Genomic DNA, 24,751 nt, shown 5'->3' on the forward strand with positions numbered 1-24,751 from the left:
AAGTGTACCCATTTCCATTGGCAAATATGAAGATCAAATTGTTTGTGATATAGTACCAATGGAAGCTGGGCACATATTACTTGGAAGACCTTGGCAATATGATAAACAAGCTTTACATGATGGAGTCACCAACAAAATCACCATTCAACACAAGGGAAAGAAAATTATTTTGTGTCCTCTTACACCTTCACAAGTAAGAGAGGACCAAATAATTCTTAAAAAGAAGTTGGATGGAGAAAAGAAAAAAGAAAATAGGAAAGAAAGAAAGAATTTGGTAACCCATGCCTCAGGCCATGAAGTTGTCCAACCTCAAACCTTGAATATTTCCAAAAATCTTTTTCTTGGACAACCTCATTTTCTTCTTTATTGCAAAGAGGCATTTGTTTCAATCACTCATGAACTTGGTTCTCTACCAAAGGGGTTGCAAAAACTTTTAAAGGAATTTGATGATATATTTCCCAAAGAGGTACCAAGTGGATTACCACCTTTGAGGGGAATAGAACATCAAATAGATTTGGTACCTGGGGCAAGCCTACCTAATAGGCCAGCCTATAGAACCAACCCTATGGAAACAAAAGAAATAGAGAAACAAGTTAATGACTTGTTGAACAAAGGGTGGATCCAAAAGAGTTTAAGTCCCTGTGCTGTGCCTGTGTTGTTGGTCCCTAAAAAGGATGGGTCTTGGAGAATGTGTACAGATTGTAGGGCCATCAACAACATAACTGTCAAGTATAGACATCCCATTCCTAGGTTAGATGACATGTTGGATGAATTACATGGAGCAAATCTCTTCACCAAAATTGATCTTAAAAGTGGATACCATCAAATAAGAATTCATGAAGGAGATGAATGGAAAACTGCTTTCAAGACCAAGTTTGGTTTGTATGAATGGTTAGTCATGCCCTTTGGCTTGACCAATGCTCCAAGTACATTCATGAGATTAATGAATCATGTGCTTAGGGAATGCATAGGCAGATTTGTAGTGGTCTACTTTGATGATATCTTAATCTATAGTCAAGGCCTTCAAGAACATCTTAACCATGTCAGAAAAGTCTTGCTTCTTCTTATAGAACATCATCTCTTTGCCAACTTTGACAAATGTACTTTTTGTCAAGAAAGTGTGATTTTCCTTGGATTCAAAGTGGGAAAAGAAGGTGTACATGTTGATCCAGAGAAGATCAAGGCTATACAAGAATGGCCAACCCCTAAAAATGTAGGAGAGGTGAGAAGTTTTCATGGGCTAGCAAGTTTTTATAGGAGATTTGTGAAAGATTTCTCCACCATAGCTGCTCCTTTAAATGAGCTAGTCAAGAAAGATATGCCTTTTATTTGGGGTGATAAGCAAGAGTTGTCTTTTGAGACTTTGAAACACAAGTTAACACATGCACCTATTCTAGTTTTGCCTGATTTTTCCAAAGCCTTTGAACTAGAATGTGATGCATCTGGGGTAGGAATAGGAGCTGTTTTAATACAAGGAGGACATCCCGTAGCTTACTTTAGTGAAAAACTTAGGGGGCCTACCTTAAACTATCCTACCTATGACAAAGAGTTGTATGCCCTCATTAGAGCTTTGAAAACTTGGGAGCATTACCTGGTAACTAGAGAATTCATCATACACACTGACCATGAATCTCTCAAGTATATTAAAGGGCAAGCAAAGCTAAACAAAAGACATGCAAAGTGGGTGGAATATCTTGAGCAATTTCCCTATGTCATCAAACACAAAAAGGGGAGTACTAATGTTGTTGCGGATGCTTTATCTAGAAGACATGCATTATTAGTAACCCTAGGATCTCAAATATTAGGATTTGATGACATAAAAGAGTTATATGAAAATGATGAAACATTTGCATCCACTTATTCATCATGTCTTAAGAAGCCTTTTGATGGATTCTATCTTTCTGAGGGGTATCTTTTTAATAAAGGAAAACTTTGTATACCCCAAGGATCCATTAGAAAACTTCTTATCAAAGAGAGTCATGGAGGAGGACTCATGGGCCATCATGGAGTTGATAAAACTCTGAACATTTTGAAAAGTAAATTTTATTGGCCACACATGAGAATAGATGTTCAAAGGCATTGTTCTAAATGTATAGCTTGTTTGCAAGCTAAGTCCAAAATTATGCCTCATGGACTCTATACACCTCTTCCTATAGCTAATACCCCTTGGGAGGACATAAGCATGGATTTTGTCTTAGGATTACCAAGAACTCAAAAGTGGTATGATTCTATATTTGTGGTAGTAGATCGTTTTAGTAAAATGGCTCATTTTATACCCTGCCACAAAGTAGATGATGCTAGCTATATCTCTAGACTCTTCTTTAAAGAAATAGTGAGATTGCATGGCTTACCCAAAACTATAGTGTCTGATAGAGATGTGAAGTTTCTAAGCCATTTTTGGAAAACTTTATGGGAAAAGCTTGGAACTAAACTTCTATTTTCTACTACATGTCACCCACAAACTGATGGGCAAACTGAAGTAGTAAATAGATCTTTATCTACATTATTAAGGGTAATATTAAGAGGAAATAACAAATCTTGGGATGAACATCTACCTCATATTGAATTTGCTTATAATAGAGTAGTCCACAAGACTACTAATCTTTCTCCTTTTGAGGTTGTTTATGGTTTTAACCCTATCACACCTCTTGATTTACTACCTCTTCCAGAATCATCTTCTTTTCTTCATAAAGAAGGTGCTTCTAGAGCGGAGTTTATCAAGAAGTTACATGAGAAAGTTAAAATCCAAATTGAAAAACAAACTCAAAAATATGCAGAATACAACAACAAAGGGAGAAAGAAAATAGTTTTTGAAAAAGGAGACCTAGTTTGGCTTCATTTGAGAAAGGAAAGATTTCCCTCTCAAAGGAAGTCCAAACTTAGTCCAAGAGGAGATGGTCCATTCAAGGTGGTCAAAAGAATAAATGATAATGCATACATCTTAGATCTTCCTGAAAGTTATGGTGTCAGTCATACTTTTAACGTCTGTGACTTAATTCCTTTCACAGGAGATGATCAACAGGATGCAACAGATCTGAGGACAGATCCTTCTCAAGAGGGAGGGTCTGATGGAAGGTCATCTAAGACATACATTGGACCTCTTACTAGAGCCATGGCTAAGAGAGTTCAAGAGGAAGAAGGATCACTTAATATTTTGCTTCTATGGAAGGTGAATTATCTTAAACCTTCTTCTCTTAATTAAGCATGTTTACTTTGTTTTGTAGGATTAAATAAATTGGAGGGAGCAGCTGCCAACATGGCATTTGGCACGTGAAAGGAAGAATGGTTGGATAAGCTTGCTGCCAAAGTCATATGCACCCAGCCAAAACCCCAAAATAGCCCAACGTTGGATGAGGAGATGCTTCAAACACGTGAGGAGCTAACCTGGAGCAAGGCATGGGATTTGCTGGAAGTTTTTAGTGTTGCTGTTAGGCTTCCCATTTGAAATTAGGCGGGAGTTCATTTTCAGAAAAGAGACCCATCTTCACTTATAAATAGGATGGTTTCTTCCTTGTATGGTACTTTAGAGCTATGCCCAAATGCTGAGAAATATATTCCAGTCTTGCATTCTGCTCTTGAGTCAAAATTGCTTGCAATTTCTTCATTTTCTCTCAAGCTTCCTTCCATTATATGAAGGCTTTCTGAGCTGAGAGGCTTCACTCATTTTACCTTGCTTCATTCAAACACCTCCATCAACATTTACTCCATCAAGTCCGCTGCACACCAACACACCTACACACCTCTGATCTGGGAGCTTCAGGCCACTGGATTCCTCTGGAATTTGGCTCCATCACTCTCTCTCCAGGATGCAGCGTGTGCTGCTTCCCTTCTCCTCCTCCAGCCGTGTGTTTCTCTCCCTCCGTGACAACACACTACCTAACGTGCTGCTGCTGCTCTCTATTCAACAACCATCCTATCCTCCGTGGTGGCTACAGCTAGTGCGTTCCTGCTGCTACCCATAGCCCTCCATTCTCCGTGTCTTTTTTTTTCTCCAGTTCTTCCCCTACTAGGTCACACCAACTTTCTCCCGCGTGGGCCGCTGCACCTCCATCCTTTTTCTGATGCCTCCATGTGCACACCAAAGCTACTGGAAGCGTGAAGAAGTGTGGGCCTGTTGTACCAATTCAAAGCTGCTGGCTTGGAGCTCTCCAACGTGCATCCGCTTGCTGCTGGACTTCTAAGCTGCTGGACAGCTTCTTCTTTTTGCCACCACATGCTTGCTGGACGTGGATACCCCTTGCTGGATGCCACCTCCTAAGTGTGGGCTGTGTGCTTCAATTCCCGTGGAGACCTAGTTCCGTGTGTGTTCTTCTCTTCTTGCTGGATCAAGGCCGTAAGTGCCTCTTCCCAAATGAATCCAGCTTCTATGTGCACCCCTTGCTGCCAGCGTGTGGGCTGTGACACTTCCAAGAAAACGTGGCAGCACCTCCAATTCATTTTCTCGGCTGGACCATGTGCTTCTATGTGGGCCCTTCCATTTTGCTTCTTAAAATTCAAGAATTAAAGGACTTGGTTAAGAGTGTTGGGAGGTCTTAGCATCATCCAATGATCAATTCCAGCCACCACAATTACTAAACAACAAGCAAACAATGCAACAGATTAGAAATCACTCAAACAGCGAGCATTGGAATGACATAGGGGAGTAAAAAAAATACTGGGAACAACACAGAACGAATTTGAACAAAATAAAAACTATACGTGAAAATAGACATCCATACGAAACTATGAAAAAAAATTGCATGGAAAACGGATAAGAATTGAACTCAAACGAAGACACACAAGTTGACACAAACAGCAGTAATCACTGGACTGACATATGAGAGTAAAATAAATACTGGGAACAGCACAGAATGAATTTGAACAAAGTAAAAACTATTTGTTAAAATAGACATCCAGACGAAACTATGAAAAAAAATTGCATGGAAAACGGATAAGAATTGAACTCAAACGAAGACACACAAGTTGACACAACATTCACGCGGCAGCCAGCGAAAATAAAAATGGCTAAGATGCATTGGCTCAATTGCCATTTCTCATTTAGCTTTCAAATGTCTCAAAAAGTTATCCAAAATTTTCCCGTAATTAATAATGCAAAATAATAAGCTCAGATAATTCAAATTAGTTAAAATAAGAATTTCGATCAAATTAAGCACAATTAGGAAAAACAGGAAAATACCGGACGTTTAAGCATAATTCCCCAACTAATTCTAGCACATTAAACTAAGTGAAGTGAGGAAAATATTGGTTCATCAAAATAGACCACACTTAGTCTTTTGCACTCCTGGGCAAAATCAAGACGCAAATCAGGGAATAGGTCAAAGGACTTTTAAGAAGGTGACACAACGTCGACACACAGAAAATAAAGACTCACAAGGAAACAAACAAAATTACACATTCCTCAAGAAATCTGGACAAAGAAAAGAGGTAGACAATATCCAACTCAGAATCAGAGAAAGCAGATACTCATGAAATTATCCAAGCAATTCAAATCATGACAAAATGATCAATCAGCTCAAGAGGTGAATCAAAAGTAACAAAACCTCACAGATGCACTATCAGTGTTTCTCTCAAGTGTTTAAGGTAAATCAATGTCACTCAATGCACTCAAGAAAGCAAACACAAATAGACTTGACAAGCCTCTAATATCAAAACTCAAGCACATACGCATGTTCAAATCAAAAGGTCTTTTCATGGTTGTAATGGGGCCAAGGACAAGGGAGGATATATCTGGATAAGAAGCTACAAACCATAAGGAACAGAGGAGCAATGGGGAACAAGTGTAAACACATTCAAACACACCCACAACCTCTACTTCCATCCTCTTCTTGACTCCATTATTCACAATTATCACAATTTTTTTTTCATTTTTTCTGTATTTTTTTTTCATCTTGTCTCTTTCTTTTCTCTCTGTTTAGGACACAACTATAAGAGACAAGATACACAACATATTTACAAACACAAAACAAGAAGAGGAACCAACCAGCCAATTCATCAGAAACCCCTAGGAGACCACACTTGTTCCCAAAACACTTCCAAAGCTCCAAAATTCCCTAAGGTTAAGGTAATCATGGTTTTTCACTTAGGGCTAGTGTATGAGCTTCAAAACAAAGAAATGAGGAAAGTATAGGCTCAAAAGGGGTTATCAAAGGATCAGAACAAGGTAAGCTTATTTGGCTAGAGAGGCTCAAAAACAAAACTGCCTTTATCACTTCCAAACATGCATATCAATCAAGAATTATCAACAAGAGTCAAGCCAAGGCATATGCGCAAGCAATCAAGAGACGTATCACACACAAGAAAGAACATAAAGTGGCTCAAATCTCACACAGGGTAATTCTGTCACAATCAATTCAACTCTCAAAAATCATAACCATCTTCCCAAGCAAAGAAAAGCAAGGATTCCAACATCTCAGAGTATCAATGAAGTGAAGGAAATGATAAGTCTACAACCCAAACAAGGTTCAGAAATGAAGAGAATCATGCACAACTGTATACAAGACACGACAAAAATAACCTAGAAAAGAAAAAAATTTAACCAAGAAATCAAAAACTAACAAAGAAAAATAAAAAATCTCCCCCAATAGACCACACTTAAACTACACAGTGTCCTCAATGTGTCATAAGCATAAGATCAGAAATCAGAATAATCAACACATCATGGACAAGTGCAATAAAAGTAGGAAAAGGAGGAGAAGAGAAAAGAAAAACTCCCCTGATCATGGTGGCAGTTGCCAATTTTGGACTTGCAGGGAGATGTCTTCCACCATTGGATCCAGCAAGGAAGTTTTGAGGAAGAATTGCTTCATCCTCCAGATTTGATCTAGCAGGGAGATATCATCCACAGCTGGATCTAAGAAGCAAAGATTGTTGATGAGCAGGTTCAGCTGGTGCCTATTGATCTTGAAGCTTTTGTCAGTGTTAGCACCTTTATTTTCCACTGTGGGTGTTTGTTGATCAAATTCATTTGTACCTCCTGCAATAGGGTTAGTGCAATGTGGCTCTACAGAAATTTCATGCAGGGGTATAACACCCAATCCCAATTTATCAGACTGAACCTCAGATACATCCTCAGAACATGAATCAATTTCAAAATCACAAGCAATATCAACTACAGACTCAGATTCATGTTCAATGCATGGAGAATAAACATTCGGATGCGACAGCAAAAATTGGTTCTCATCATGCATAGAGGGAAAATTAAAATCAGACTCAACAACAATATAATCATCAGCATACCTCTCAACAACATAATCATCAATATAATCAAATTGAGGTATGCTCACCTCCTCTTCCTTGAAGATTGCTAAAGTGTGGGAAGATGAAGGTGGTCTACCTGGTTCAGGATTACTGCTTATTTCTGCCTGCTCTTCAAAATACTCATCACTCTCCTCAGGTGCAAGGGTATGGACATAGGATGATGGGAAAGTAGATGGCACAGTAGTAAGCTCATGACTCTTCTCCCAATCTTCTATGTTGATGCCACTATCATCATCATCTGGAATCTGAACAGTCTGAAATGGTAACTCTGAATCTTGAGACTGTTCCTCAGTGAGTTGAGTGGCCATCTGCCCTATCTGATCAATCATACTCTGAATGGCAGCTCCTATTTCTTGCTGGAACTGCATGTTCTCTTGTTGGAACTGAAAGTTCTGCATGGTCATCTGCTCCAACAACTCCTTCAATGTAGGCTCAGAAGTAGAAGGCTGAGGAGCTATTTCGGCAGGAGCATTATACTGCTGACTCTCGTATTGCTGGACTGGTGGAGGCATAAAAGTACTCTGGAATGGTGGTTCTTGATATTGATGCTGTGGAGCATCATACCATCCCAAGGTAGGGTCATTCCATCCAAGACCGTTGCTGTAAGCATATTGCACAGGGGAAAATTTGCTCAGAAACTGATGCTCAAGATATCCCCAATCGGTAACGGATCTCAGAGGAAGAGAGTCTTTCCAATCCTTAGCTGCTCCTTGTAGTGAATGCGGAAATGCGCTCAGGAAAATGTAATCAAGAGGGACATCTGGAGGTTTCATTGAAGAGCACATGATGTGGAGCTCCTCCAAATGTCTGTGTGGGCATTCTCCTGCAAAACCATGAAACTTAGGCAGCAAATGTATCAGTCCAGGGGTGAGATCGCAATGAAGATCATCCTCCTTAAGTGAAACCGGCTCACAAAGAGCACTCTCAGAAATTAAAGGATGAGTCATATTGTTCTCAACATAGAAATCAGCAGAATATGAATTACAATCAGAGTAACATGTAGAAGGAGAATCATAATCAGAGGCACTAGCAAAACAAGCAGTATTCACGAAATCAGAATAGGTAGACATGGAAAAAGAAAAATACTACAAATTACGAAATAAATAAAACACAACACATTTATACATGCAAACACGCACACACAAAACAGAACATCACATCACATCACATCACAACACAAGACAAAACACAACACACACAAACACAACAAAAAGACCTAAGACAGAACCATTAGTCCCCGGCAACGGCGCCATTTTGATGAGAGGGTCGCACCTCCCAACAAAAGTTGTGCATAAAAGAATGCAGTATAGTACTAGGAAGTGACTCCTAGGTCGTCTCTCAAGGACCAAATTTTGGTTCAGTCTCAGATCAAACACGTAGTGGGGGGTTTGTGAAAATGTTTTTGTGATTTTAAATGAACTAAATTAAAACTTGAAATTAAATACAACTAAACATACTTGAAAACATTGACAGAAATGAACAAAGCATGAAGACCGACGGTCCAACCGATGACCGAACGGTTCTACATTCAGACCAAACGACCTCTAAAGCAAGTGGAGAAATTGGAATTGTAAGAAGTTAAAGAACCCGAACAGAGCAAACAACATAGAGGACGAAAACAGGAAACTAAATGGTCCTAACAAGATGTGGGAATTAATTAAAACAGAAAAATTAGAAACACGCATAAATGCACATTGGTTGCTGAATCAAATGATGAGCTTAGATAAGAATTGCAAGAGTGAAACATCATTATAAAATAAAATCAAATATTTATAATCAAATTTTAATGCAAAGAAATGCTTAGACCAATTAAATGCAGCGGAGGAATCATCAATTGCAATTGTCCTATTAAAATGCAGCTATTAAACTAGAGAAACAATAAAATGCTCATTGTGGTCCCACAGCACCAACGCACATCCATTCACTATGTAATATAAAAATAGCTTTAGTTAAATTTGAAGACACTTCTGGACAAAATCATGGGCACAATCCAATTAAATAAAATAAATTTCCATCACCGAGTCAATCTTCTACATGTGTTGGAATAATAAAAACCTAGAGCACTTCTTCCTCCAATTCGCATGCCTCCCATCTCAACTCCGTGGCGGCTCTCCCTCATACAAATCACACGTGCTGCCACCTACTAAATTAAATTCAAATGCTATAAAGGAAAACTGAGCTATTACTCTAAAGAAAGAAACACTCGTTTCTTGCTGCTGTGACCGAGAGATTAAAACGAAAACATGTGTCTCTTCCTTTGTTCCAAAATTGAAATCAGTGCCAGTAAAATGAAAGCAAACATTTTTTTTTCTTTTATCCAAAGCCAACAAGAGTGAATATGAATGTATCGGCGTGCACAAGTAAAGCAAAAATGAGAAAAGAAAGTGTGGAGGCTGCTGCTCACAACGTGCTGGATGCAGCAGCTCAAGCCAAGAAAAGGAAAAATGAATCTCTCTCTCCAGGATGCAGCGTGTGCTGCTTCCCTTCTCCTCCTCCAGCCGTGTGTTTCTCTCCCTCCGTGACAACACACTACCTAACGTGCTGCTGCTGCTCTCTATTCAACAACCATCCTATCCTCCGTGGTGGCTACAGCTAGTGCGTTCCTGCTGCTACCCATAGCCCTCCATTCTCCGTGTCTTTTTTTTTTCTCCAGTTCTTCCCCTACTAGGTCACACCAACTTTCTCCCGCGTGGGCCGCTGCACCTCCATCCTTTTTCTGATGCCTCCATGTGCACACCAAAGCTACTGGAAGCGTGAAGAAGTGTGGGCCTGTTGTACCAATTCAAAGCTGCTGGCTTGGAGCTCTCCAACGTGCATCCGCTTGCTGCTGGACTTCTAAGCTGCTGGACAGCTTCTTCTTTTTGCCACCACATGCTTGCTGGACGTGGATACCCCTTGCTGGATGCCACCTCCTAAGTGTGGGCCGTGTGCTTCAATTCCCGTGGAGACCTAGTTCCGTGTGTGTTCTTCTCTTCTTGCTGGATCAAGGCCGTAAGTGCCTCTTCCCAAATGAATCCAGCTTCTATGTGCACCCCTTGCTGCCAGCGTGTGGGCTGTGACACTTCCAAGAAAACGTGGCAGCACCTCCAATTCATTTTCTCGGCTGGACCATGTGCTTCTATGTGGGCCCTTCCATTTTGCTTCTTAAAATTCAAGAATTAAAGGACTTGGTTAAGAGTGTTGGGAGGTCTTAGCATCATCCAATGATCAATTCCAGCCACCACAATTACTAAACAACAAGCAAACAATGCAACAGATTAGAAATCACTCAAACAGCAAGCATTGGAATGACATAGGGGAGTAAAAAAAATACTGGGAACAACACAGAACGAATTTGAACAAAATAAAAACTATACGTGAAAATAGACATCCATACGAAACTATGAAAAAAAATTGCATGGAAAACGGATAAGAATTGAACTCAAACGAAGACACACAAGTTGACACAACATTCACGCGGCAGCCAGCGAAAATAAAAATGGCTAAGATGCATTGGCTCAATTGCCATTTCTCATTTAGCTTTCAAATGTCTCAAAAAGTTATCCAAAATTTTCCCGTAATTAATAATGCAAAATAATAAGCTCAGATAATTCAAATTAGTTAAAATAAGAATTTCCGATCAAATTAAGCACAATTAGGAAAAACAGGAAAATACCGGACGTTTAAGCATAATTCCCCAACTAATTCTAGCACATTAAACTAAGTGAAGTGAGGAAAATATTGGTTCATCAGTGCCTCCACCAATGCAACAACACCAGAGGCAACAACAACAGCAGCAACAAGAGGCACCTACCCAGCCAGTTGCCCAACCTTCCACTTCGTCTGAACCTTCATTGGAAGAGTTAGTGAGACAGATGACTATGCAAAACCTGCAGTTTCAGCAAGAGACTAGAGCTTCCATACAGAGTCTCACTAACCAGATGGGTCAGATGGCTACTCAGATAAACCAGGCGCAGTCTCAGAATTCGGATAAGTTACCATCCCAGACTGTGCAGAACCCAAGGAATGTTAGTGTCATAACCCTCAGATCAGGGAAGCAGATTGTTGTGCCTTCAGAGCCCGCTTCTACACCTACACCCGTGCCTACTACTTGTCCTAGAAAGAACGACCATGACGGTCCGAGCAAGGCATTAGAGGTGGGTGAATCTTCTTCTCCAGCCGGTGGTTCTTCTTCAGGTGGATCTTCTCCCTCTTCCACCACCACCGCTGCCGCACCTTCTCCATTGGTTGACCGACCTATCCCTCTACCATTCCCTTCACGGGCACTTCCTAGCAAAAAGATGGAAGATGTGGATAAGGAAATTCTGGAGACCTTCAGGAAGGTAGAGGTGAACATACCTCTACTTGATGCCATCAAGCAGATACCGAAGTATGCCAAATTCTTGAAGGAGCTGTGCACACACAAGAGGAGGATGAAGGGAAATGAGAGGATTAGCATGGGAAGGAATGTATCTGCGCTTATTGGTAAGTCGGTCCCGCACATCCCTGAAAAGTGCAAGGACCCAGGTATATTTTGCATTCCTTGTGTGATTGGAAACAATAAATTTGAAAATGCCATGCTTGATTTGGGTGCTTCTGTTAATGTCATGCCTTTGTCTATATATGCATCTTTGTCTCTTGGTCCTTTGCAAACCACGGGTGTGGTCATTCAGTTGGCCAATAGGAGTGTTACCCACCCAGCAGGTTTCATAGAGGATGTCTTGGTTAGGGTTGGTGAATTGATTTTTCCGGCTGACTTTTATGTTTTGGAAATGGAGGAGGGATTCTCTCATGGATCCGCTCCCATTATCTTAGGCAGGCCATTCTTGAAAACTGCCCGAACTAAGATTGATGTGTATGCTGGAACTTTGTCTATGGAATTTGCTGATATTGTTGTTCATTTTAATATCCTTGATGCAATGAAATTTCCAGCTGAGGACCATTCTCTGTTTAGGATCGATACATTGGATGACATTATTGATAAATATGTTGTTGATGATTTTGATTCTTTGCATAAGAAAGAGCATTCTTTTCTATCTTCTCTACATACATGCATTGAATTTGAAATTGAGAATGATGTTGATTTTGAAGAGAATTTTGATATCCATGATGTTGATGATGTTTTTGATATGGATGATGTTGATAATGTAATTGTCATGGATATGGATTTGGAGCTTGATGAGATAGGTGTTCCGCCTTTACCTGTGAATTCTTTGGAGTCAGAATGCACTAACCACTTTGTAGGAAGTACAAATGAATCTGACTTGCAGGCACCTACTCTTGAGTTGAAACAGCTCCCAGATAACCTCAAGTACGTGTACTTGGAGGATGATGAGAAGAAACCGGTGATCATTTCCACCTCCCTTGATTCTGTTCAAGAGGAGAAGTTGCTTGGTGTGCTGAGGAAGCACAAGAAGGCCATTGGTTGGAGTTTGGCTGACATACCTGGCATTAGCCCATCCACATGCATGCATAGAATTCTTTTGGAAGATGGGGCAAGGCCAGTGAGACAGCCACAAAGAAGGCAAAACCCCGTGATCATGGACGTCATCAAGAAGGAGGTGACCAAGCTTTTGCAAGCTGGGATCATCTACCCTATTTCAGACAGTCAGTGGGTTAGCCCCATCCATGTTGTGCCCAAGAAAACTGGCCTCACTGTGGTGAAGAATGAGAGGGATGAGCTTATCCCAGCTAGAGTGCAGAACAGTTGGAGAGTCTGCATTGACTATAGGAGGCTCAACCAAGCAACCAGGAAAGATCATTTCCCCCTGCCATTCATCGATCAGATGCTGGAGCGCCTGGCAGGTAAATCTCATTATTGTTTTCTTGATGGTTTTTCTGGTTACTTTCAAATAAATATTGCGCCTGAGGATCAAGAAAAAACCACATTCACCTGCCCCTTTGGCACTTTTGCCTATAGGAGGATGCCCTTTGGTCTATGCAACGCCCCTGGTACCTTCCAGCGGTGCATGCTTAGCATTTTTAGCGACTTTCTTGAGAATTGCATAGAGGTGTTTATGGATGATTTTACTGTGTATGGATCCTCCTTTGATGCATGTTTAGACAGTCTGGAAAAAGTTTTGAAAAGATGCATAGAAACAAACCTTGTTCTCAATTTTGAGAAATGTCACTTCATGGTTGGACAAGGTTTGGTTCTAGGGCATATCATTTCTGAAAAGGGAATAGAGGTAGACCCTGCTAAGATATTTGTGATTTCGCAGTTGCCTTACCCCTCTTGCGTGCGAGAGGTGCGATCTTTTCTTGGACATGCAGGTTTTTACAGGCGCTTCATCAAAGATTTCAGCAAGCAGGCGCTTCCCTTGTCCAGACTGCTGCAGAAAGATATTGACTTTTCTTTTGATGACAGATGCAAGCAGGCGTTTGATTGCCTGAAGGAAGCTTTGACCACCGCCCCTATCATTCAGGCACCAGATTGGACAGCCCCATTTGAGCTCATGTGCAATGCGTCTAATTATGCATTAGGGGCTGTCTTGACACAGAAAATTGACAAGCTGCCGAGAGTGATCTACTATGCTTCACGCACTTTGGATGTTGCCCAGGCAAATTATACCACCACTGAAAAAGAGTTGTTGGCAATTGTTTTTGCCCTTGATAAGTTTAGGTCATATTTGCTTGGATCACCTGTTATTGTGTATACTGACCATGCAGCTCTAAAGTTTCTGTTGAAAAAGGAGGAGTCAAAGCCTAGATTGATCAGGTGGATGCTACTGCTCCAAGAGTTTGACTTGCAAATTGAAGACCGGAGTGGAGCACGAAATTTGGTTGCAAACCACCTAAGCCGGATTGAAAAAGCTGATGATGAAGCTGATGTGTTGCCCATACAGGATACCTTTCCTGACGAGAGTTTGTTGATGATTTCTTACTCTCACCCCACTCCTTGGTTTGCACACATTGTAAATTATTTGGTTGCTTCTATTTTTCCTCCTTTAGCATCACGTGCTCAGATTGCTAAAATTAAGAGTGATGCTAAGTATTATGTTTGGGATGACCCATATCTGTGGAAGTTGTGCAGTGACCAGGTTACTAGGAGATGCATTCCGGACCATGAGATTGACTCGGTCCTGCAGTTTTGTCATGCCTCCTCACCTGGTGGTCATCTGGGGATACAGAGAACAGCTCGCAGGGTGCTGGACTGTGGTTTTTATTGGCCTTCCATCTTCAAAGATGCGGAGAAGATCTGCAGCACTTGTGAGCCTTGTCAGAGAGCAGGAGGATCAATTTCACAGAGACAAGAGATGCCTCAACAACCTATGTTGTTCTGTGAGGTGTTTGATGTATGGGGTATAGATTTTATGGGTCCTTTTCCTGTTTCTTTTGGTTTCTGTTATATTCTCCTTGCTGTGGATTATGTTTCAAAATGGGTGGAAGCTAGAGCCACCAGGACTAATGATGCTCGGGTTGTTGTAGATTTTGTTAGATCTCACCTCTTTTGCAGGTTTGGAGTGCCTAGAGCAATTGTTAGTGATCAAGGAACCCATTTTTGCAACAGATCCATGCAAGCCTTGCTCAAGAAATATGGGGTGACGCACAGAGTTTCTACACCTTACCACCCCCAAACAAATGGGCAGGCTGAGATCTCCAACAGGGAGATTAAGAGGATTTTGGAGAAGATTGTCCAGCCCAACAGGAAAGATTGGAGCAATAGGTTGGACGATGCTCTTTGGGCTCACAGGACAGCTTACAAAGCACCGATAGGGATGTCTCCCTACCGGGTTGTCTTCGGAAAAGCATGTCACCTACCGGTCGAGATTGAGCATCGGGCATATTGGGCTGTGAAGATTTGCAACTTCTCCATGGACCAAGCTGGAGAGGAAAGAAAGTTGCAACTGAATGAATTGGATGAGATCCGATTGGAGGCATATGAGAACTCGAAGTTCTACAAGGAAAGGACAAAGAAGTTCCATGATAGTTCTATTGTTAGAAAGGACTTCGAGGTGGGCCAACAGGTTTTGTTGTATAACTCTAGACTCGGCCTCATGGGTGGTAAGTTGAGATCAAAATGGACTGGACCTTTTGTTGTGACTAATGTTTATCCTTATGGTGTAGTAGAGATCCAAGGTCCATCTACAGCTAAAAGCTTCAAGGTGAATGGGCATAGACTGAAGCCTTTCCTCAGCAACCCTTCTTTAGTGGATGTAGTGGTGGAGGAGACGTCTTTGGTCCACCCCACCTATCCTCCCATCTGACTCAGGGAGTTTCTTTTCTCCTTCCCTCCTCACTTTTATTGCACTTTGTCGATATCTGATGATTGTTCTGATTGTTTGATCTACTGATTGTGACACACTGAGGACATCGTGTCGTTTAAGTGTGGTCTATTAGGGGAGGTTGTTTCTTTGTTCATGTTTCGGTTTTTATGTAGTTTGTTGTGTCTTGTGTACAGTTTTGCATACTTTTCGTAAATTCTGGATTGTGGTTAGGTTGTCAGTTTTCCTTCACTTCATTGATACTCTGAGATGTGGATTCCTTGCTTTTCTTTGCTTGGAAGATGATCATGATGTTTGAGAGTTGAATTGATTGTGACACAAATGCCCTGTGTGAGAAATTGAGCCACTTTATGTTCTTTCTTGTGTGTGATATGTCTCTTGATTGCTTGCACATATGACTTGGCTTGACTCTTGTTGATAATTCTTGATTGATATGCATGTTTGGAAGTGATAATTCTTGATTGATATGCCTTTTGGATTATGTAATGCTCCAGCTACGTTTCAGAGGTGTATGCAGGCAATCTTTTCTGATCTTTTAGAAAAATGCATTGAAGTATTCATGGATGACTTCTCAGTTTTTGGAAATTCTTTCCAAAGATGTTTAGCTAATTTGAACACTGTCCTCAAAAGATGTGTTCAGACAAATTTGGTTCTGAATTGGGAGAAATGTCATTTCATGGTAACTGAAGGGATTGTACTGGGGCATAAAATCTCTGCTAAAGGAATTGAGGTGGATAAAGCCAAAGTAGAAGTCATTGAGAAACTGCCTCCCCCAACAGATGTAAGGGGGATTAGGAGTTTTCTTGGTCATGCTGGGTTCTATAGAAGATTCATCAAAGATTTCTCAAAAATTGCTAAACCATTGAGTAATCTTTTGATGAAGGATGCGCCTTTTGTGATGAACGAAGATTGTCTGAAAGCTTTTGATATATTGAAGAAGAAGCTAGTGTCAGCTCCAGTAATTGTAGCACCAGATTGGAATCAAAATTTTGAATTAATGTGTGATGCAAGTGATTATGCATTGGGAGTTGTTCTCGGCCAAAGGAAGGAACAAAAGTTTCATCCAATCTATTATGCTAGCAAGGTGCTGAATGATGCTCAATTGAATTATGCTACTACAGAGAAAGAGTTTCTTGCCATTGTATATGCTCTAGAGAAATTTAGACCCTATCTTATTGGGTCTAAGGTGATTGTCTATACAGATCATGCAGCTATCAAATATTTGTTGACAAAACCAGATTCTAAGCCACGTCTGATTAGATGGGTACTACTATTACAAGAATTTGATGTAGAAATCCGTGATAAGAAAGGAAGTGAGAACTTAATTGCTGATCATTTGTCACGGTTAGTCAACAATGAGGTCACTAGCAAGGAGTCTGCAATCTGGGAATCGTTTTCAGATGAATCACTCATGTATATTCAGCAGAGGCCCTGGTTTGCTGATATGGCCAATTTCAAAGCTGCAAGAGTCATGCCAGAAGATTTAACTTGGCAACAGAGAAAGAAATTTCTACATGATGCCAAGCAGTTTGTATGGGATGATCCGTATTTGTTCAAAATTGGAGCGGATAATCTTCTAAGGAGATGTGTTACAAATGAAGAAGCAGAAGGAATTCTCTGGCATTGTCATGATTCACCTTATGGAGGACATTTTAATGGAGAAAGAACAGCAGCAAAAGTCCTTCAATCAGGATTCTATTGGCCAACTTTATTTAAGGATGCTCATAATCATGCTAGGAATTGTGACAAATGTCAAAGAGCAGGGACAATCACTAAACGTCATGAGATGCCTTTACAAGGTATTTTAGAGGTTGAGGTCTTTGATTGTTGGGGTATTGACTTTGTTGGACCCTTCCCTCCATCTTTCAACAATGAATATATTCTGGTAGCAGTGGATTATGTGAGTAAATGGGTGGAAGCATTGGCTTGTCCTAAAAATGATGCTAGCACGGTAATTAAATTCCTGAAGAGGCAGATATTCTCACGTTTTGGCACTCCAAGAGTGTTGATCAGTGATGGAGGATCTCATTTTTGCAATTATCAGCTAGAGAAAGTACTCAAACACTATGGAGTAAAGCATAAGGTAGCTGCACCTTATCATCCACAAACCAATGGCCAAGCTGAGGTGTCTAACAGGGAGATAAAAAGAATCCTGGAAAAGACTGTGACTTCATCCAGAAAGGATTGGTCTCTCAAATTGGATGATGCTCTTTGGGCTTATAGGACAGCAATGAAGACGTCTATGGGATTATCACCATTTCAACTAGTCTATGGGAAAGCATGCCATTTGCCAGTTGAACTGGAGCATAGAGCATTATGGGCTTTGAAATTCTTGAATTTTGATCCTTATGACACTCAATGCACCCGCAGACGGCAGATTTTGGAGCTTGAAGAAATGCGCTTACATGCATATGATTCATCCAAGGCTTACAAAGACAAAATGAAATTTTATCATGACAGGAAGTTGGTGAATAGAGTTTTCAATCCAGGACAACAGGTATTATTGTTCAATTCAAGATTGAAGATATTTCCTGGGAAGCTGAAGTCAAAATGGACAGGACCATTTGTGATAAAAGAAGTGCATCCGCATGGAGCAATTGAAATCTTTAATCCATCTGATGATCCGCAGAGAAGTTGGGTGGTAAATGGTCAACGTCTCAAGCCCTATCTAGGGGGAGAGGTGCAACAATTGTCCACCATGATGTTGTTGGTGGATCCTTGAAAGTTTGGGTCAGGCTCGGGACGTTAAACAAGCGCTTACTGGGAGGCAACCCAGTACTTTGTAAGTTGTTTTTGTTTTTGTTTTTAGATTAGGGTTTGATGTACTCTATTGAACACCTGGTTTGTTATGATGGTTTGCTATTAACTGTGATTGTGTGATAAGTAATGCTTGATGATGCTTATTGATTGATTGATGTTGAGATGATGTGCACATTAAAATGCTTATACAGGTGATTCACAAGCTTTGTGAACAAATGCATAATATCATGATTGTGATTGTGAAATTAAGCAGGATGTGCATGTCAAAGGTGAATGAGCTTATATGTGAGGTTTTGAGCTCCAGAGTTGTTATTGTTGAATGCTATTACTTTGAAAGCATGAATGACTTTGCCCAGGTTTTCTATGATTGAATCAATTGCTTGTTTTGCATCATATGATCAAGGCCGTGTGGTTGAAACCCATTTTATTGGCCAAATTCATAAAGTTAGCCTTCTAAAAAAGAACACGTTGTGTTCTATCCTTTGAACCCTTAGCCTTAAATATACACTGAACACCCTTGATTGAAAATCTTTACCTTGAGTTAAGTAGAAGATCTTGTGTGGTATTGTTAAATGTTCAAGTTTGGGGTTATTGGGGAAATATTAAAAAGGAAAAAGCATTGAGCTAAGAGCTAAAAATTAAGAATATGCAAAGAAAAGAAAAGAAAAAGAAGCAAAGCTCAATGCAAATGCAAAAGCAAAGGCAAAAGAAAGTTGGGAATGAATAAGAAGATTGTGTTGTTATGATTCTCTTAACTCAAGGATTTTGTGATCCAGAAAAACCAATTTTCTTGTTAGCCCAGCCACATTATAAGCCATTGAAAAGTCCTTGTGATGATGCATGCTTGTGAATGTATTTGATTGTGGTTAAATGAAAGGCAAAGTTGATTCATGTGACATTGTGATAGTGGAGTGAATGAGTGAAACACTTTACCTCTTATACACTTGTGTGTTGAGTGAAACACTTTACCTAGTGAGGAAATATTCCATAAGCACATGAACATCCATGCTTAATTGATTGATCATTCATGAAAAATAGCAGTTGTTGGAATTTAAATAACCTTGTGAACACTAAAGCATGTGCACATTTTGATTGAATTCTTGGTCTTAAGCTTGAGTGAAGTTATTACTTATCTTGAAAAGAGGATTTTGAATGAGTGAACCATCATATGAATTGGTTGGAGATGGAGTTACATTTTGTTTGCTTGAGGACAAGCAAAGTTCTAAGTTTGGGGTTGTGATAACAGTTGAAAAACTGTTATTTTCATGCTTAAAAGTGATACTAAAAGCAACCTTTAGACTTAGAAACTAGCTTGAAATCATGCATTTTGTTTATATTTTCAGAAATAAGAGAGCTGGACAGGTTTATGCTTGATTTGAGTGTTTTTGTGCAGGTTTTGAGGTGAATTTGGTGAAAGAAGTGAAGAATGAGAGAGAGGACATTAGAAAAGACAAGAAAGAGTGCAAAAAGAGAAGTCGAAGGCACCGCTCAGCGGCAAACTACCGCTGAGCGGCACTCAAGAGGTGGCGTTGGAACCGCTGAGGGGCAAATGGCCGCTGAGGGGAAGAAAGAAGACGCGTAACCACCGCTGAGCGGTAAATGGCGCTGAGCGGCACTTTTTGGGCTTGGGCTTTTGTAATCTTTTGTAACTCTAGATTAGTATATAAGGGCTTGCACGTCCTTTAGTTAGGGATCTTTGGCAGAAACGAGGCAAACACTCTCTCTTTCACCCCTTTGAAGGAGGATCTTGGATGCTCAGGCTACCTCTTCACCTTTATTGGGTTTATTCTTTCATACTTTCATTGTTATTCATCTAGGTTCACCATGAATATGGTGAACTAAACCTTGTATGTTTGTTGGGGAATCAATGTAATCTCTTGAAGCTCTCATATATGGATTTGTTGAATACATCTTTGAATTAAGACATATGCTTTCTTTTCATCATTAGTTAGGGTTTTTCCTCTTTGCTCAATGCTTGCATTGTTTAACTCATTCTAATGCATGATTATTGGTTTTGTTGATACGGACACGTACGGGGAAATCTAGATCCGGGGAATTTCTCCCAATATTTTACTGACAACATTATATTGGTTGCCTTAAGCTCCTGCACTCATGAACTAATCATTAGGAATGCTAGGAATTGTATGAACTATTTGATTAGGGAGAAGCCATCTAGAATGGTACATTAGAGAGTGGCATTAACAATGATGATTTGAAAGAGGAATTCCTAAAATATATGAGAGTGGATGAGATGAAATTGACCCCCAACAACATATTCATTCATTTAATCCATTGAAAGTGTTTATCTTATGTCTTTGCCATTGATCAATTCATGCATACATGTTTATTTTCGTCTTGCATATTAAAATTTCAATCATTGTTTTCTTAAGTCTTAGCTAATCAAGAAATCACATAACTAAACTAGGCCGTGAGTCCTTTGGGAAGAACGATACTTGGTCTTACCAAGTTTTATTACTTGAACGATTCGGTCATACTTGCCGATTGTGAAACAAGTTTGTGACATCATATTTTGGTGCTTACAAATTTGTCCATCAGTTATACAACAAAACCTGTTGGCCCACCTCGAAGTCCTTTCTAACAATAGAACTATCATGGAACTTCTTTGTCCTTTCCTTGTAGAACTTCGAGTTCTCATATGCCTCCAATCGGATCTCATCCAATTCATTCAGTTGCAACTTTCTTTCCTCTCCAGCTTGGTCCATGGAGAAGTTGCAAATCTTCACAGCCCAATATGCCCGATGCTCAATCTCGACCGGTAGGTGACATGCTTTTCCGAAGACAACCCAGTAGGGAGACATCCCTATCGGTGCTTTGTAAGCTATCCTGTGAGCCCAAAGAGCATCGTCCAACCTATTGCTCCAATCTTTCCTGTTGGGCTGGACAATCTTCTCCAAAATCCTCTTAATCTCCCTGTTGGAGATCTCAGCCTGCCCATTTGTTTGGGGGTGGTAAGGTGTAGAAACTCTGTGCGTCACCCCATATTTCTTGAGCAAAGCTTGCATGGATCTGTTGCAAAAATGGGTTCCTTGATCACTAACAATTGCTCTAGGCACTCCAAACCTGCAAAAGAGGTGAGATCTAACAAAATCTACAACAACCCGAGCGTCATTAGTCCTGGTGGCTCTAGCTTCCACCCATTTTGAAACATAATCCACAGCAAGGAGAATATAACAGAAACCAAAAGAAACAGGAAAAGGACCCATGAAATCTATACCCCATACATCAAACACCTCACAGAACAACATAGGTTGTTGAGGCATCTCTTGTCTCTGTGAAATTGATCCTCCTGCTCACTGACAAGGTTCACAAGTGCTGCAAATCTTCTCCGCATCTTTGAAGATGGAAGGCCAATAGAAACCACAATCAAACACTCTGCGAGCTGTTCTCTGTATCCCCAGATAACCACCAGGTGAGGAGGCATGACAAAACTGCAGGACCGAGTCAATCTCATGGTCCGGAATGCATCTCCTAGTAACCTGGTCACTGCACAACTTCCACAGATATGGGTCATCCCAAACATAATACTTAGCATCACTCTTAATTTTAGCAATCTGAGCACGTGATGCTAAAGGAGGAAAAACAGAAGCAACCAAATAATTTACAATGTGTGCAAACCAAGGAGTGGGGTGAGAGTAAGAAATCATAACAAACTCTCGTCAGGAAAGGTATCCTGTATGGGCAACACATCAGCTTCATCATCAGCTTTTTCAATCCGGCTTAGGTGGTCTGCAACCAAATTTCGTGCTCCACTCCGGTCTTCAATTTGCAAGTCAAACTCTTGGAGCAGTAGCATCCACCTGATCAATCCAGGCTTTGACTCCGCCTTTTTCAACAGAAACTTTAGAGCTGCATGGTCAGTATACACAATAACAGGTGATCCAAGCAAATATGACCTAAACTTATCAAGGGCAAAAACAATTGCCAACAACTCTTTTTCAGTGGTGGTATAATTTGCCTGGGCAACATCCAAAGTGCGTGAAGCATAGTAGATCACTCTCGGCAGCTTGTCAATTTTCTGTGTCAAGACAGCCCCTAATGCATAATTAGACGCATCGCACATGAGCTCAAATGGGGCTGTCCAATCTGGTGCCTGAATGATAGGGGCGGTGGTCAAAGCTTCCTTCAGGCAATCAAACGCCTGCTTGCATCTGTCATCAAAAGAAAAGTCAATATCTTTCTGCAGCAGTCTGGACAAGGGAAGCGCCTTCTTGCTGAAATCTTTGATGAAGCGCCTGTAGAAACCTGCATGTCCAAGAAAAGATCGCACCTCTCGCACGCAAGAGGGGTAAGGCAACTGCGAAATCACAGATATCTTAGCAGGGTCTACCTCTATTCCCTTTTCAGAAATGATATGCCCTAGAACCAAACCTTGTCCAACCATGAAGTGACATTTCTCAAAATTGAGAACAAGGTTTGTTTCTATGCATCTTTTCAAAACTTTTTCCAGACTGTCTAAACATGCATCAAAGGAGGATCCATACACAGTAAAATCATCCATAAACACCTCTATGCAATTCTCAAGAAAGTCGCTAAAAATGCTAAGCATGCACCGCTGGAAGGTACCAGGGGCGTTGCATAGACCAAAGGGCATCCTCCTATAGGCAAAAGTGCCAAAGGGGCAGGTGAATGTGGTTTTTTCTTGATCCTCAGGCGCAATATTTATTTGAAAGTAACCAGAAAAACCATCAAGAAAACAATAATGAGATTTACCTGCCAGGCGCTCCAACATTTGATCAATGAATGGCAGGGGGAAATGATCTTTCCTGGTTGCTTGGTTGAGCCTCCTATAGTCAATGCAGACTCTCCAACTGTTCTGCACTCTAGCTGGGATAAGCTCATCCCTCTCATTCTTCACCATAGTGAGGCCAGTTTTCTTGGGCACAACATGGATGGGGCTAACCCACTGACTGTCTGAAATAGGGTAGATGATCCCAGCTTGCAAAAGCTTGGTCACCTCCTTCTTGATGACGTCCATGATCACGGGGTTTTGCCTTCTTTGTGGCTGTCTCACTGGCCTTGCCCCATCTTCCAAAAGAATTCTATGCATGCATGTGGATGGGCTAATGCCAGGTATGTCAGCCAAACTCCAACCAATGGCCTTCTTGTGCTTCCTCAGCACACCAAGCAACTTCTCCTCTTGAACAGAATCAAGGGAGGTGGAAATGATCACCGGTTTCTTCTCATCATCCTCCAAGTACACGTACTTGAGGTTATCTGGGAGCTGTTTCAACTCAAGAGTAGGTGCCTGCAAGTCAGATTCATTTGTACTTCCTACAAAGTGGTTAGTGCATTCTGACTCCAAAGAATTCACAGGTAAAGGCGGAACACCTATCTCATCAAGCTCCAAATCCATATCCATGACAATTACATTATCAACATCATCCATATCAAAAACATCATCAACATCATGGATATCAAAATTCTCTTCAAAATCAACATCATTCTCAATTTCAGATTCAATGCATGTATGTAGAGAAGATAGAAAAGAATGCTCTTTCTTATGCAAAGAATCAAAATCATCAACAACATATTTATCAATAATGTCATCCAATGTATCGATCCTAAACAGAGAATGGTCCTCAGCTGGAAATTTCATTGCATCAAGGATATTAAAATGAACAACAATATCAGTAAATTCCATAGACAAAGTTCCAGCATACACATCAATCTTAGTTCGGGCAGTTTTCAAGAATGGCCTGCCTAAGATAATGGGAGCGGATCCATGAGAGAATCCCTCCTCCATTTCCAAAACATAAAAGTCAGCAGGAAAAATCAATTCACCAACCCTAACCAAGACATCCTCTATGAAACCTGCTGGGTGGGTAACACTCCTATTGGCCAACTGAATGACCACACCCGTGGTTTGCAAAGGACCAAGAGACAAAGATGCATATATAGACAAAGGCATGACATTAACAGAAGCACCCAAATCAAGCATGGCATTTTCAAATTTATTGTTTCCAATCACACAAGGAATGCAAAATATACCTGGGTCCTTGCACTTTTCAGGGATGTGCGGGACCGACTTACCAATAAGCGCAGATACATTCCTTCCCATGCTAATTCTCTCATTTCCCTTCATCTTCCTCTTGTGTGTGCACAGCTCCTTCAAGAATTTGGCATACTTCGGTATCTGCTTGATGGCATCAAGTAGAGGTATGTTCACCTCTACCTTCCTGAAGGTCTCCAGAATTTCCTTATCCACATCTTCCATCTTTTTGCTAGGAAGTGCCCGTGAAGGGAATGGTAGAGGGATAGGTCGGTCAACCAATGGAGAAGGTGCGGCAGCGGTGGTGGTGGAAGAGGGAGAAGATCCACTTGAAGAAGATTCACCCACCTCAAATGCCTTGCTCGGACCGTCATGGTTGTTCTTTCTAGGACAAGTAGCAGGCATGGGTGTAGGTGTAGAAGCGGGCTCTGAAGGCACAAAAATCTGCTTCCCTGATCTAAGGGTTATGGCACTCACATTCCTTGGGTTCTGCACAGTCTGGGATGGTAACTTATCCGAA

This window comes from Vigna umbellata, chromosome 7 (genome assembly GCF_029865625.1).
Source record: "Vigna umbellata cultivar VRB3 chromosome 7, Vumbellata_1.0, whole genome shotgun sequence".
Lineage (NCBI taxonomy): Eukaryota > Viridiplantae > Streptophyta > Magnoliopsida > Fabales > Fabaceae > Vigna > Vigna umbellata.